This window comes from Zophobas morio, unplaced genomic scaffold, assembly GCF_036711695.1.
Source record: "Zophobas morio isolate AGI-343-1 ecotype UQ-CSIRO unplaced genomic scaffold, CSIRO_AGI_Zmor_V1 ptg000183l, whole genome shotgun sequence".
Classification (NCBI taxonomy): domain Eukaryota; kingdom Metazoa; phylum Arthropoda; class Insecta; order Coleoptera; family Tenebrionidae; genus Zophobas; species Zophobas morio.
Genome location: NW_026972287.1, coordinates 25490 through 35026, shown reverse-complemented (window position 1 = coordinate 35026; position 9537 = coordinate 25490). Strand labels below are relative to the sequence as shown.

The following is a 9537-nucleotide window of genomic DNA, read 5'->3' as shown; positions in this document are numbered from 1 at the left end:
GGAAAGACCTAGAAACATTTCGTCACCAAGTAATGTTAGTTTATTTTCAGTTAAAGAGCTTAAATATTATTATATTAAGTATTATATTTAAATATAAACCAACTAAATACTGAACAAAGTGTTAATATATGCGCCATAATAATAATCTGTAGAATCAAATATCAGAATTAATAAGCTTACGCTAAAAATCGAAACAATAATAAAAAGTTGCTCTTAAATACTTAACCTACAGGAACTCTAAGTAAGTAAGCCTCTCAAAAGCTCCGTTTCAATAAAAAATAATTCGTTTTCAAGTATAAGCCTATGAATTATATAGAAATATCATTATCAAGATCTTTTAAAGTTCAACAATGTTTAAATTTATATAAAAACTTTGTATTTGAAAAGTTGTAATAAGTGTAGGGCATAAAAAGTAGCTAACAACTGGGCGCAAGTTGGTTAGTCCTTGGAACACTTTTCTTCCAAATGAAGATATTCGGCATTCCCTTAGTACCTTTAATAACAATTTTTAAATAAAAAAAAATTAATACATTTTCTTATAATAAAAAATTGTATAAATATGACTTATCATTACTCTCAACGCTAGTAATTTCATATCAATAAGCATAAGTATAAAAAACAACAAGTGGCTTCAATATTTTAGTCCGATTAAAGCTTGGATGAAATTTCTGTAATGCGATTGTTGGAAAGGTCCTTTAATCAGTAAAGTATACAATTATTTTAATATATATTTATGACAACGCAACAATAGGAAATACTTGCTACTTAAAGCAGCACAGCGCATAATAGTATTAAGATAATAAATTGTATAATATTACAAGCTTTCATATAACAAAGCCTTCGAGAGATCATTTCCAAAAGATATTAGCTTATTATTACTTTTATCTCTTAAAATAAGCATTTAAAAAATTAACTGGTTTATATAGCAAACAAAAAGTCGTTAAAATAACTCAGATGGATACATGACGACTATAATTGCCTTAAAAAAATTACTACTTATAAATACTTCTTTAAAAAAAATTATTTAACAAAACCAAAATTATTTTTAAGTATTAGTCATTATTTCACTCAAAAAGCAGCAATAAAAATAATTAGCATATTCTTCTCATCCATCTCGGAATGTTTGTAGAAACTTTTTCAATATTTATGTTTAGTTTTAACAAAAAAAAAGAGAAAAAAGAATTTTATCTATACACAACTTCAGCACCATACGAATAATATTTTTTTTTAATACAAAATAATATATGAATTACCTTAATTATATACTAAAACTGCTATAAAAGGCACAACTTTCTTTTTATAATTAAAGCTAAATAACGATAAATATAAGCCTTACAACTCTTCTAAATAGCTTTGGTCCGCTTTGGGCTAAAAAATTTCTCTTTAGTTTCCTGAGAAAAATAAATAAAATATAGTGAATACTATACAGAATTTTATTGTATAATATTAAAGTTACGGATTTTAAATATTAATGACCGACTTTAAATTTATAAGTGATGCATGCATAACTCTATAATTGATTCTAGTAATATAAAAAATTATAATAATAAATTTAAAATTACTGGCTTTAATACCAAAGATTAATTTATTGGTTCATAAAAAAAAACAGAATTATACTCACTATTTTAAAATTAATATATTAACATTACACTAATGCAGAGTTCTCAAGTTGAAAAGTTCTTCAAAAGCGCCATTCTCAATAGATGTTATATTTTTTTTATTTAAGCTTCTTTAAAAAATATATATTAAACAAATTAAGTTAAATCTAATAAAATAGTTAAACACAAGGAAAGTAATAATACCAAAAAAATATCTTATGTTATTAATAAATTATGGATTTAATATCAATGACAGACTTCTACAGAACCCAGAAGAGGTAAGAAGAAAAATTATTGGACAGACTAAATAGGTCTTTAAAAAAATATTTTTAAGGTTATCTATTATATAACTGCTTCAAGTTTATAAATAATTATTTATAACTCTATAATCGATTTTAAATAAAAAAATAAATTATATAGAGAATAATATTATCCCTTTATATAACTAACTTTGTTTTTTTGGTTTTATTTTTAATTTTCGGTTTAACTAGAACTTTAATCGATTACTAAGTCCTGCAGACTAGCCTTAAAAAAAAAACTCCTCTCAGAGAAGTTAAGATTATCCCAAAGGGCTGGGAGTAGCTGAATTATCCGGCAGGACTACCATAATCCGAACTAGAACGGTGGAAAACCGCTAAATACCTCCACTAAAAAAGGTAGCCTCAAGTATTAGAACGAAGGCCAACCAGCCTGCAAAGCCATCCCATACCTTTCTGAAGTGTGTGTATACATATATATGGTCCGCTTATACCATTTACTATTTTTAAGTCTACAAATGTATCATAACATTTTACTAGAGTTTTATGCCTTTAAGACTGGCTTTCGAAGATCCCCTTTATACAATAATAACAAATATATAATAATATAAATTTAGTTACAGAACTCTCATCTGATAGAGGCCTTTAAAAGTGTCCTTTCCAATAAAGGCTATGTTGTTATTTTGTAACCTCCTTATAAAAGAAAAAACAATAAATTCGCTGGCAAAGTATTACTACTACAATATAATATTATTGTGAGAAGCTGCCATTAAATTTTTAAAAGTTTACAGATAAATTAATATGGTAAACCCCTTAAAAGCGTTCCTTCCCAAAAAAGTTATCTCATTTCTTTCTAAAGTTCTTTATAATAAAAATATATTATTACTATCATGCATATTAATATACACGTACGTAAATCATTAATTTAAAAATTATAGAGAACATGATAGTTGTTTAAGAAAAACAAAAAGATACATAGTTAAATTATTAATAAAAAGGAAAATATTAGAATAAAGACAAAATGAAGTGAGAATAAAGATCAAAAAGGTTTTCTAAAACAAAGATCTGTACGAATTTCTATTAATGAAATAGATGTAATTATAGCTATTTTTTTAAAAAAACAAGCTCACTAACCTTTAATGTGATGTTTACAACTTACAATTTGCTTATACCATTTAACTCTAAAAAAAATCTGGTTCGACTTTATTAATGGCTACCGCAATAAGATTTCTAATTATGATAATAATTAAAAAAAAGAGCTAAAGGAAACTGGAATAATTCTTAATAAAATAAAAATACTTCACTATAACATAAAAACAAAAAACTCAAATTAAAAATCTTAATATTATAAAGTTTTTTTGTTAAAAAAAAGTTTCAAAACCTGTTATAAACTATGCTATAATAAGAAAATTGTTACTAAACACCTACATGTAAGTGCACAAAATAATCTATTAAATACAAATTTAGAAAGAGCTTACAAATACAATGTAGATAAAGTAGCAGTGCAAGAATTGACACCAAAATAAGATTTACTATATTTTCCTGAATAATCTCTTTAAATTCAGAGTTTTATAAATTTATATAAGTAAATTCTTTTAGCATACGTCGATATTATCTTAATAGGGGCCTCCTCGTTGGACAAGGAGAGAAAAACTCGATGGAGAGGAATTCTTTAAATGCCATTACATAAGTTAAGACATAGAAATGCAAGATATAACTACTGCAATAAGACTATCAGATATCTGAATACATAGCTAACACCTTAATATTAACTTTAACACTTAAGTAAAATAAAGTAAGTAGTTTCTACCCTATGTGTAAAGAGAACTAGTATAAAGCCAAAAGTTAGTCTATAAACTTTTTTTAATTTTAACTTAAAGCAAAATGTTACAATAGCTTTATAAAAGCGAATGTTAATAGAACACATAATTTATAGTTCATAAATCTTAAGACCATAAGCCCCTTCTAAAATAAACTCTAGGATAGAAAAAATATCCTTGCAACTTACAGAAACTTAAAAGTAATGTTTTGAAATCATTTGTATAAAAAATGCTACAACTTTTTTAAATTCGGAGTGCTCCATAGCTGAGGTAATTTGCCATTAGCAAAGACAGTAACGAAAAGCAATAAAGCGACAAAAAATTTCATAACTAACGGGGTGGAGCCGAATTCAGAAAAAAAAGAACTTTCTAAATGTTTATAGCAATCGCCATATATCTATATATAAAATATTTAAAACTGCAACTGGTATTTTGGAAGTTATTAAAAAATATCTAATACTTGCACTTTTATTATGTCTTTATAAATAAGTGGTTATCCTTAAATAATATTATGTATTTACACCATCTATGAAGCATTACTTTTACTTAACGTGGTTCATTGAGATTTGTCTTAAAAAAAAAAATTTTATAACCTCTTTCATGCGTTAAGTAAAAAAATTTTAAGTTGTACGCAAAATAAATTAGCTACTCAGCGTAAAATACTACAAAAGCCTTGTTCAGCATTATACTTAAATTAAATTATTATGCGCTTAGAGTTGTAAAAAAAGTGTCAAATAGAACTGACACACTTTAACAGGTGCCTCTTAGGTTCAGTTTCGTACTAACAGTTTTATTAATGAAATTCATTTTTAGACAGTTAATTGTAGTTATACTTTACATTAATTTAAAATTGACAAGAGAATAACAGGTAATTTATCCAAATTATCTAGAGTTTCAGGTCTAGGAAATTTTTATAAAAAATCCCAACCATACAACCCTTCTATAAATTGCTAATTTGTAAACTAGGGTTGATACAGCCTTAAAGATTGTAAGGTTCTCTGACGATAATCAGCGTTAAAGAAGAACTTATTATGATTAAAATATATAGTGAGAAAAGCAAAAGGTAAATAACTAATCTGTGAGAAGAGTTAGTAAACCAGGATCTTAGAGCAAGAATGTGTTATAGAAACAGCATCGAATTAGCGCTCCCTAGTGCGTTATTAGATTAAACCGACTATCTTAAAATTATTATAATTCTTGGTTTCTCTAATGTAGTTAAGGCCAACATGTGCATACCATAAATTCTTAATCTTATTTAGTTGTAATGAGCACGCAATTAATTATTTTTTTCTCTGGCAGGTATATAAATTAAACGTCTTCTTCTTGGAAGGAACGAATTTTGTTATATCTTTATAATAAAGCGCATCCTGAGTTCTGTTACTCCGATTGTTATTTCGTGATCTTCCTAATTCTATTTTTCTACGATCTTAGTACTTTAGTGTCCTCTTCAGTTTCCTTTTTCCTGCGATCTAGTTCTACGTTCTTTGCTACTTTGCTTAACGGTGGTTCTTTCTGCCTAATATTAGTTACCCTCTATAACTGTCACTAGGTCACACAACAATACGGTTTTTATCTTCATAGAACTTTATAACCGGCTTGGTTATAACAGAATGAGCTTATGCACAACTTAACCGAAGAAGTGCACAGGAGGAAAAGAACTTAGGAAAGGACCTTTGCTTAATAACAGAACTTAGAATTTGAATTTAAAAACAAAGTAAATCAAAGAGAAAATATGTGACAGGCACGTTATGTAAAGAATGTAACAGAATCAAGCTCCCTCACCCTCATTGAAAGTCCTATATGTCTGCTTAACACCAAAAAGCGTAAGGACAGAAAATTATATTAGTCGCACAAATTATGAAATTATCCAATGAAGAAGACAAGGTCGTACAGATTCACAACACTAACTCTCTACCCCTGTCTTTTTCAATCGGTATTTTATAAAGGAATGAGTAGATGCAAAAAATCTTTTCAGGTAGTAAAAAGTTTACATCCTTCAATATACTGCATTAATTTTTGCCAGTAAAACCTTATTAACTCCACTTGTCGCCAAAGCTCCTTTTTTAATATTGGTCCCAAGATAACTGCACGCGCTCATAAAAATAAAAATTCCTGTTAGATTCCACTTTTCTTATTAGATTTTTTATTGATGTACTATAAGTTAAGGAATTATTACTAAGCACGACTGGCAAACATGACCTAAACTAGATAACTAAATTCCATTGATTATACCTCTAGTAAGCACGTGAAAAAACCAATATATAAATTATTAAAATGTTGAAACGCCGTATATTCCAGTCTTTCAGCTTGCGCATGAATTAGTGTTGTCTGTTTCACTGGGTGTTGCTTTTTACTGCTATTAGAAACCTAATTTTAATAGATTGTTTTATATTTTTATATATTGGAATCTGTCTTAACTACTTGCTTTTCTCCTCTGTCTTCTTTATTCCGTGTTTTTCAAGGTTGCTTAATATAAATATCTTTATTGATATATATATATATACTAAATGTTTTTAAGCCTATTTTATAATACATAAGTAATAATTATTGTACTTAATAATTTTTAAGTTTTATGTAGCTGATCAAAGCTTGCACATTAAAGCATTTTTTATAAATTTTTTTTCTAAATTATTGCTGAACTGTTTGAATTTTTACTAGCTTAGTTAAATATTAAATTAAAGAAAGTAAATAAAAAACTTTTTATATTAACTTCTAGGAATGATGTGTCCTGGAGCCATATTAGCTGTCCTTTTCTCATTAATAATAGTACATTCTTTTTCTGTGGAAAATTTGCAGCTTTCTACAGACTTTGTTAATCGAACTAACAATGAAAGCTATACAAAGATCTTAGCAATACGACAAAAATTATTTGCGGATTTACCAGACTTGTTATCTACGGCGCGTGTCGCACTTCAAGAACAAATAAAATTAAAAATTAAGGAAGAAGTTGATACCGATAAGTTATATTTGGTTTATGGCCCACCGCCTATTGGATCCAAAAATCCAAACGCTTTATTAAATTATCACCAGTCGAATTTTGCTAAGTGGTCAGTTACTTTATCCAGCGCCGTGTTAATTCAGTTTCCCTTACTTTTGAAGGACGTTAAATATAATATTAATACTCGCTACGCTATTCTTTATTCTAACGGTTCCAGCTTTGGAGAAAAACTACGCCCATCTGATTTAAGGGAGATTCTACAAAAAGTTGATTTTAAATCTAAAATTAATAAGCAATTGGAGGCCTTCTGGGCAAAACACAGAGACAGTTGGCGTACTTTAGTAAAAGCCGAGTTTCTTACTGCCGCCCTGGAGGCCAGGGATAAAGGACATTTGTCTCAGCTAGATTTTGAGCATTTGCTCAGTGGTGTTGCACCGGCGCTTAGTAAAGATAAGGATAGATCTGCTACTTTGGAAGACTTTGAAAGGTATGAATCCAGTTCTGAAATAGAGGTCACTTACTTACGGTATCTCTATATGTCTTATAACATTCTACGTATTAAGCTTCAAAACGGGAAAATAATACTTTACATTCCTTCCGTGACTCGCCAAGCTTTTTACCCGTTTGCTAATAATTATCAAAACTTAGAAGATTGGCAAATTTTTTACGTTTTTAATAACGATTTACAATTAATGGAATGGCTGAAAAATCTAGCTAATAATCAAGAACGGAGATTTATACTAGCACGTCACTTTGAGGGTTACGACCAAGTAAACAAACAGCTCAAGTTACTAGCAGAGGGTTATAATTCGCTGACAGAGGAACCAAGTTTTCCTAGTAAAACAGGCTTTTCTCTTAGTATTCCTTACGCTCCTCCTGCTGATACTGATTCAAAGACAAATTTTGTTTTGAGAGGAGACATCTTTAATTGGGTTGCCTGGAATACTAAAGTTTATTCTCTAAAGTTTTACGAAAAACAAGATTACATTATTTATAAAACCCCGGAGAAAAGCCAGCTTTTTTATTATGAAACTATAATTCGGAGCGTAGGCCCGCTTTTGCCAATTTGGGAATCTATAGGTGGTTCACACGCAATAGCCAAACTCGTTGGAAATCTTCATTTTGGTAAAGACTACCTTTGGATTCCTTTGAGAGATACAGCAAAAAGGCGTTTGCCATCTAACAATGGAGTGGATACTTTTTATCAGAGGATAAGCAAGCTTTTTAATGGGTCTGTTAGCAAGACTTCTGGAATTATAGCTCCTTGTAAAGCACCACAAACTGAGCAAGTTCGGTTAGAGCAAAAAAGTTTTTACCAAGAATTAAGGAGGCGGTTCCCTGATTTGGAATTACAACTTCTACGACCCGATCTTCTTTTAGTGAATCATGACAAACGGGCTATAGATGACGCTAATCGTTATGTCGGAAAAGAAGACAATTTAGTTCAATACCTTATTAGATCCAATCATCGTTATTTATTTAAAGAGGGGTATATAAATACGAAATTTTTAGAGAGAGATGATCACGAGCACGATTATTGTTTTAATGGCTTACGTAAAAATGTGTCCGAGGCCTATAAACGAAGCCCTACTTTTCGCCGCTTATTCAACTACGCATACGACAATGAGCTAAAAGATATTGATAATCGTTTATGTATTCTGTTGCTTGATCCATCTCAAACGCCTGCTACGGGAGAGCGAGTTGTCGAAGGTGTAAGACTTATTGATTTATATGCAGATATGAGGGCAATAATGAACAAAACGTACTATCAAAGCGGTCCATGTTTGGTTCACTATTCAGTTGAACGATTATACCTGCGTGAAGTTGTTAAAGCGCTAACGGGGCTACGGGATGTGTCGGACGGATCCTCAAGAGGGCCGATAGTTGAATATACTAATATAATTCTTAAAGAGATGAATTTGGCCGTGCCGGTTAGAACGCAGTTTGATAACAGCTTGCCGGAGGTTGAAGCTGAAAAACGGAGAGGTGTAAACTGCCTTAACTTAGCATTTTTTTTGCATTTAAGAAACGGGGTTACGTCAGATTTTCCGGACTTAACTCAGATGGCACGCCAGCTTATGCAGGTAACTATTAAAGAAAGAATTGGGGTAGAGGTAAATCCGGATCAAGTGTACCTTAACTATTTTGGGAACGAAAAACGTAACCATCAGCCAACATGGTCGACGACGTTAACGGGTCTAGCATTTTCCAACTTCCCAACTTTTTCTTTATGGGCAGATACAGATAGAGATTATGGTGTTTATCGTTTCGGACCGGGATGTGAGAGTTATGATAATACTGAAAAATTAGATAACCTACTTCCCTCCCAGTTGAAGGTAATAGTTTGGCAGTTAAATTTTTACCAACATGTGAAAAATAAGTTAAACGCCTTTTGGAGTGCACACCGTGATAACTGGCGCGCTTCGGCTAAGGCCGAGTTTATTCGCTCCGCCATTTGGGCTGTTAATAGAGGTTTCCTTAGTAAAGACGACTGCACTTGCTTACTAAATGGTGTTGCTGGAGCTTATGCGATAATTGAGGTGAATGATGAATATTTTTTGAACGAACCTATCACTATGGCACATCTATATAAGAATCAAACACCTTTAATTGACGTGCGTCACCTGGAGATCAATAATTTAATAGCCACGGATATTTTTGTTTTTACTTTAAAGGATAAACGTGAGATAATTTATATGCCAGATAGTCCTCAGCGTTTTTACACTTTCGAGGACTCTCGCATAAAGCGGAACTGGGTTTTTAACCAATCAATAGATTTAAAGAAGCGGATGCTTTTAGCCCTACATTTTTCTGTGGGCGATCGTCAAAACGGATTTTTTTCAAAAGGGATAGCCGCAACTTTGCTGGAGATAGCGGAGGGCGACGAATCTCTCCCTGTAAGCTATGGCACTAAAATAACGTCT

The 9537-nt window shown here is 30.6% G+C and overlaps 1 long non-coding RNA gene across 1 annotated transcript; it reads right to left on the bottom strand.

Moving 5' to 3' along the window:
* Positions 1 to 589: 589 nt before the first annotated feature.
* On the bottom strand, positions 590 to 1679 carry LOC135145783 (uncharacterized). The gene is made up of 3 exons (XR_010283565.1): positions 1650 to 1679; positions 1337 to 1391; positions 590 to 693 (listed from the first exon to the last, which is right to left on the bottom strand). It is a non-coding gene; the product is annotated as an uncharacterized LOC135145783 (long non-coding RNA).
* Positions 1680 to 9537: the final 7858 nt, after the last annotated feature.